The sequence below is a fragment of the Stegastes partitus genome, unplaced genomic scaffold (genome assembly GCF_000690725.1).
Source record: "Stegastes partitus isolate 25-593 unplaced genomic scaffold, Stegastes_partitus-1.0.2 Scaffold296, whole genome shotgun sequence".
In the NCBI taxonomy this organism is placed as follows: Eukaryota; Metazoa; Chordata; class Actinopteri; family Pomacentridae; genus Stegastes; species Stegastes partitus.
The window spans coordinates 454685-461805 of record NW_007578027.1 but is presented as its reverse complement, the minus strand read 5'-3'; the positions used below and the strand labels follow the sequence as shown (position 1 = coordinate 461805).

Here is a 7121-nt window from a genome sequence, read left to right as displayed (position 1 = left end):
GCTTGTTAGAGGAGATAGCAGCAGGGGTCCTGAAGTTGTCCTCCACAGACTCTCCAAACAGCTGCTGACAGCAGGCGTTGAGGCGGTCAATCAGCGGAGCCAAGTAGGTCCTGTAACGCCATCCTTTGCCTGCAAACAACATCAGAGCTCCTGTCAGAGTTCCACCGTGCGATGCCACTTATCAGGTAAACCTGAGAGGGTCGTGTTGCACAGAGGGGACCTGATCATTACAATAAACAGCATTAGAATAATGACAGGTACCAATGCAAAGATTTTTACACATTAACTGAACTGTTAAAAAACAGACTACACATGTACACCTGGAATCATGTTCAGCAGAGTTTTGTGGAATCCTTCCAGGCTGTTGCTTCCATGCCGGCATTTATAGTAGGGCATGTAGATTCAGTTCAATTCAATTTTATTTGTATAGCACATATTTACAACAAAAAGTAATCTCATAGCGCTTAACAAAGGCAGAAACACCCAACAATCCAAAACATTTGGATTCCCTATAAGCTTCAGCAGTCAGCAACAGTGGGAAGGAACCAAAAAACCCTGTGGGGGGGGAAAAAAACCTCCGACAGAACCAGGCTCAGGGAGGGACGGCCATCTGCCTCGACTGGTTGGGTGGGTGTGGGATGAATTATACAATTTAGTGTACAGTACAGATGTTGTTATTGGTTGTGGTATGTGTCACCTTGTACATATTTGTGTCTGGTGGATCCTGGATGCACCCCAGATGTCTCTGTTGTGCTGCCCACATCTCATCAATGACCTCTGTAAATAGACATACATGCATACAGTGTTATATTCGTTTTTTGTATCAGTGTTGTATTAACTTTTGTATTTTACCTGGTGTTTTCAGAGGCTCACTCCACTCTCATCCAGTCCTGCAGGACCTTTCAGCTCCTCTGTGGCCAGGTGGATGAGCCAGAATGTTTCCTGAGCCCCGAGTGTGATCCTCTGCATGTGATGCTTTAGCTGCTCCGTGGAGATGTGGTGCTGGACAAAGTCTTTATCAGACGCAGACTGCAGTATTGCTGGATTGTTGACTCTGACAGCACCACTCCAGCTACTGCAGACTTGGAGTGAGACTGATGGCTGCGTCGAACCGGTGGATCCAGTGGAAGATGTCAAGGCACATGACCACCCCATGGTTCACCCAAGGCTGGAACAAAGTCTCCACTGCTGTTGGGCCCTGTGAGGGGGAACACATACGGTCCACGTCAGGACAGGATTTTGGTGACAGGTTGATTGACCAGCTTAAACTTTTTCACAGCTCCTCTGAATATTCTGCCCCAGCTTTTCCGTAGACTTCTCACCGGTCAGCACAAAGGAAACGGTTTGAGAGTACTCGTTTTCAGTGCTGGTGAACCACTTAGCTGATCATTGACCCCTCCAAACAGCTTCTTCACCCCCTTAAAATAATTGTAAAAAGTTTGCACAGTATAATAATCTCTTTTTAGATACCAGTTTAAAAACATTTGACAGCTATGTGAATATTTTGTTAAATTCAAAACAGAAAAACAGAATTCAAAAACACATGAATTTAACAGACATTATGACATTATGTTTTGATTTACATACTTTCTTGGTGGAATCCATTTTCAGCACAGTGCCAAAAGTGGAGAGGGTCTGGCTCCGGTAATCCTGCACATTGTTGGCCTCTTCCTGCCAGCAGGAAGGCGTGTCGAAGCAACCATGCAGCGGGAGGCTCTCTTGGAGGAAGTTGGGCCTGGAATGTGTGTCCTAATCCAGAGACCATCCCTCCGGGTTTCACTACAATCATGAGGAGTTCAGTGTAAACGGCGGCCGAATGTTCAGATATCAAAATTGCTATCCGGATACCAGCACAATGACCAAATATTCAGTTATTTGGGTCCAACCCTATTCCGTTGTGCAGCACAGGCCATAATGTCATGTGGGTAGAAGAGTAGGAATTTCTCAAAGAGGGCAGTCTTAATATGAGATAAAGGGAAGAACTAAAAGAGGGAGAGAGGAACATTAGACAGCAGATAAAAGCAGCTGCTAAAACTACTCCAGTCTAATGCTCTTTTCTCTGCTGGGCCCTGGATCTGGGTATCAATCGTGTTTTATAGCATATCTAAATACACAGATGCCTGCTTGGGAGAGTCATCTCCCTGATGTTGGTGAGACAGAACTTCATCTACTGTAGAGAGATTTGCTGCCCATGCTGAAAAGCAAACAAGAGAGACTGAGGGTAAAGAAAGAAGCAGAAAAATGGGACTGGACTCTTCATAGAGACTACAAATGTCTCCACTTGTGGCCTATGAGGGACAATTCAAAAGTGCAGAGATGGTTGTTATAACTGGAGCAACAATTGGCACTGGGTGGAGGACTGTCCAAGAGCCACGGCGGTGAGCAGGGACCAGAGAGGGACTGATGGTTTGCGGGCCGGATCAGGACTCTGGAGACAGTAAGAACACCGACATACGTCTGTAGCTGACATGTACTGTCTAGTGTACAATGTTAGTTTAGCATTAGAAAATAGTACTAAATTCCAAATGGTGCTATTTTGATTTCCATATGTGCTGTTGACACACAACAGTTTCAGAGCTCTACCCACAATGACACTACGGGTCTCGGACACACCTGTCACTTTTCTCCTGGACTGAGGAATCTGCAATTAAGACCGCTGCCTTAACCCTCCCAAAAAACTGAGCAAAAGGTTTATTTAAACAATCAGAGTAATGGGAAACGCAGTGCATTCTGTGTGTCAGCCTGTTTTATAATCAAAGTCTCTTGGGTTTTCCGACATGCCCGAAACAAACCAAAAAACATCGACAATGTAGCTGCAACACAACAGAGTAAAACTTTTAAAGCAGTTCTGTATCTGAAAAAAGTAAATTTATGGTTATTGGGATTGTGGTAATAGAATACATAGTTGTGAGTCTCATGATGATTCTCATGATGATGTTATGTAACATCTGATTCCACTGATTAGGAAAGTAGAGCCTGTAGAAATAGCATTGTTGTTTTCATCATTATATATACAAAAGTAAGATTACAAAACACAGCAGATAGTCAGTGTACTTCTGCTTTTGAATGGTGTTTACTCTCAACAAAAATTTTACATGAAGCGATAAAGAATGGCCTTACTCTTCGGCTGGCTGAACACAAAGGTTTCAGGAAGTTAAAACTACTCTTAGTTAGATAGTTACTGGTAGGGAATGTTGCTCCTCTATCTCTGACAACAAAAGTTATAGATGTGGTTCATGACACAGCCAATAGTATTAAAGAGCTGTAATTTATGGCTTTATTGTGCTATTTCCCTAAAGTCATGAGGTTTTCCAGTTTAGCTTCATCTTTACTTCCTCTCGGTGTGACTGGTTTTACCCAGTTCCTGTTTCAGTAGCAGTTGTTAAACTATTTATTTGTGAGATCACCATTACTATTCAATCAACTCAGCCATAGTCAAATGCTTTGAAGTTTATAGCTAATATATTGTGATTCTTTAGACTTTGAGGACTGAATTCCACCCAAGAATAACTGTTTAAAACCATCATCTGATTAAAAAAAGAAACCTACTGATCATGTGTGTTTTTATGCTTGTGAACAACGATTTCATTAGATGATTTCAGTGTTATTTCACTGATTACATTGCAATGAGTGTCGTCTCTCTTTTTAATATACAATAAAAGAAGAGAGGGGTGTTTTTTTTTGTTTTTTTTTAAAAATATGTATTTTTCATCTTCTTTGAAAATGTGTTTCATTTGTTTGTTTTCCTTTGCTCCAGTTTGATTTAACTTTGACAGCTATGATGTCGACATTTAGGGACCACAGTCGGGGGTCGTGTGGGGTTTTACAGCTCGCTTGAACATATGAAAACAACTAAACAGCTGTTTCAATATTTTTTACTTGTTTGGTGTATTGTAGGGTTTTTGTTTCCATCCATTTTTTAAAAATTATTATAAAATGATCAAGGGAATGAAAAGTGTGATTGAAATTCTGTATTTTACTGCTCATACTAGACATGTTGTTTTGCATATTTCATACATTAACTATGTGATCTCTCCAGTGTGGATGTGTCTCTCATCCAGTGCCGTCTAATCTAACCTTAACCCGAACCACAATGTTTTATTTTAAAATGAACTAGTTTTGAGGATTAGCGTGAACAGCTAGCGTTATGTGCTTTATTGACTTAATTTAGGCCAACGTTAGCTTGCTTGAAAAGCATGCTGCTGTTGTTTATTGCTTAGATTTTTATTTTTTTAAATTAAGTTTTTAACACATTAAGGCACCCTCCCTGTTGAAGAGCCAGCTGACCGTAAACTGACTTATTTCACTTTGGTGCAGCATCAATATATTCAAATCTGTGTGTTAGCAATACTTTGTACATTTTAAAGCCTCTGTATGATATCATTTTGTCCTCTACATGCACAAGGTTGTGTCCAAAGTCTGGGTTTTCTACTCAAAGAATCTGTGGTCACTACTCGTGTGGTTGGAAGGTCGGCTCACTGAGTAATTCTGGGTTTTGTTTTGGTTTTTTTTTTGCTTTTTTTTCAAATAACTTTTTTGACCTTTTGTCACTTTTTTAACTGGGCAGTTTGGATTATCTGGAACTTTGAACACTTTCTTATTGTTTGGTTGGCATGGCAACGAGCAGGTGTGCTACATACTCCAGGGACTTCCTGCTACAGCTACAGCTTCAGCTGACAGGGAATTCCCCCAGTTGTTCTTTATCCTGGTCTACACAACCTAAAGCAAAGGCAGCTGCAGCTACAGAACAGATTGGAGCTCATGTCCCCCGACTCTCCAGAATTTGTCCCATGTAATAGAATGTGATATTTATGATGTGGTTTATTGTTGTTGTTGTTTTTTTTTTTACATCTTGATGTTGAATACTCAGAGTTTTTGAATTGCCCCCAGGGGATAAATAGTTATTTGAATTAAATTGAAATGTCTCCATATGAAAGTGCAGTATTTACAATACTTACACATCTAACTTATTTTTGTTTGTTGACTGATGTCCCTATCTCTTTGCACTTGTTTTGCTGGTGTAACAATGCAAATTTCCCCGCTTTGGGATTATTAAAAGTCAATCTTACCCCGTATTAAAGTCGAGACGAATCACATCCTAATGTTTGATTTATCAGAGAGGGGCAAAGGGCCTGAACATCTTGACATTCAGGTCAGATTAATTTTCTCCAAATAGCTTCTTGTGGCTTTACTAATTTCATGGTAATTTGGGGCCTGAGTAATCTCAATGAATTAGAAACTAATGTGGTTTTGGTGACTTTAGAACAGAAAGAGACCAACAGGCAACTGTCAGTGGACTAGCAGCAGCACAGTAAAGGTAAGTATGTTGTCTTAGGATATATTGGGGGAAACTTTATTCATCTTGTTTACATGTGTTATACCCGTCTGCACTGATTATTGTGCACATCTTATATAACTTAAAACAATTCTATCTCTTTAAATGGCTTATCATACTTGCTGTACATTTACTGTACAATTCTGCTGATGATAGTGTCTCAACAATTGTTATGTTGAGAGACTGTATTTTTAATAGAAAATCAGGAGACCATATATATACACCTAAAGGAAGTTTTTAGGATCACGTTACCACACGTGTTTGCAAAATGTGGCTCCTTTTTCTATTTTCACGGATCAGTAATTAAGAATTTGAATCTGTGGAAACTATTTTGTCTGTCCTCAGCAAATTTCATGGCAGTGGGAGAATGCACATATTGAACCTTTGAAACGGCTGCTCAGGCGATTTTCGAGGTTGAAATTATTTTAAAAAAAGAAAGAAAAAACGGCTAAATTACTTTTAAATAGCCTCGTTGCGGGTTCTAGATAGTAAACAAGTGAACCGGACCCAGAGGGGAAAAAAGAAAAAGAGCGGAGTTGGAGCCAGACTCAAAGAGGAGAGAGGACTGCTGCATTTTTGGCATTCACCGAAACCAACTAACTGACCTTTGAAATGACAGACTGACCCGTGCGTTAAGTTTAAAGTAATTTCAATTTGAAGTGATCACAAACATGCTTTAATGTACATGTTCATTTGGTCCAGATGTGCGGATAAAACCTACAGGCTGGTTAAACCCAGAGGCGGAGCGGACGGTGCCGCCTCAAAGTTCGCTAGTTTCACTTTCGATTTCTCTCTGTGGCGCAGTTCGTCCTCTTCGTGTCAAAACTCCGTCTGAAGGTACAGCAGACCGTTTTATTGTTGTTTTCAGTGTTTTAATCGTTAAGAGCAACTGTCGGCAGTTTTACTTACAGTAAAAAACGCAAAAACTCGCCGCTCGATTGTTCGCGGTGACAGAGTTTGACGTGTGAAGTCAGAGTCGAGACGAAGGAGGAGTACTGAGCTTTTATCGGCCATTTTATTTGTGCGAAGCAGAGAAACGCGGTGAACAAGAACAGCAGTGGAGTTAATGACGAACTGGAAAACCCCTTTTCACATTAGCAGATATCTATAGACGCATTCTTTTTTGTCTGAAAGAACATTTCAGACATCCACAATATAGTCTATAGTATATATATATACTCATTATTGTGACCTCAGGCTTCCACACTGACAAGCACAAAGAACAGACTTGTAACAGTTCAATTTTTATTATCTGGAATTAAGAGTATTTCCTCGTCAGAGTTCTAGTATAGACATAACACACACACACACACACACACACACACACACACATATACATACATATATCTGTGTATACTGAAGTTACAACCGTGATTAGATGTCTGTAAATTCTTAGTCAACGTTTCTGTTTGCTTCTTCTTGCATGAATCATAAAGAAAAGTGAAGTGTTGCCAGACTGCAGGTCTGTGGCTCCATCTAGTGGATCAATACGAGTCCAGCAGCTGATCGCAGCCTCTTCTGTTTCACACTGATGGAAACAGAAACAGTTTCTGTTTCTAACTATACAGATATTTGTGATGTTTGCATTTTATCAGCAGCATGGATCAGCGAGAGGACAGAGTGCCTCCTGTTGTCCCTCCATGTGGGGAAGAAGAGAGCCAGAGCGGGGTTCAGAGGTGAGACCATCATCTTTAACTGTCCATGACTCTTCTTATGTCAGAGCCCAGCATCACATCACTCTACCATCATTATTCACAGTTCTGAACCTGAACCCAGCTGTGTGTCC

General features: G+C 40.6%; 1 protein-coding gene and 1 long non-coding RNA gene across 2 annotated transcripts in view; both read left to right on the top strand.

Moving 5' to 3' along the window:
- The first annotated feature begins 1180 nt into the window (after positions 1–1180).
- LOC103358188 (stonustoxin subunit beta-like) overlaps positions 1181–7121 on the top strand; it is a 15159-nt gene continuing 9218 nt past the window's right edge. The window contains exons 1-2 of the mRNA XM_008283061.1: positions 1181–1185; positions 3138–3143. The gene's annotated coding sequence lies outside the window, so the exon portion shown is untranslated. The remainder of the gene's footprint in view (positions 1186–3137; positions 3144–7121) is intronic.
- On the top strand, positions 5809–7121 carry LOC103358187 (uncharacterized). The gene is made up of 3 exons (XR_520240.1): positions 5809–6172; positions 6931–7011; positions 7094–7121. It is a non-coding gene; the product is annotated as an uncharacterized LOC103358187 (long non-coding RNA).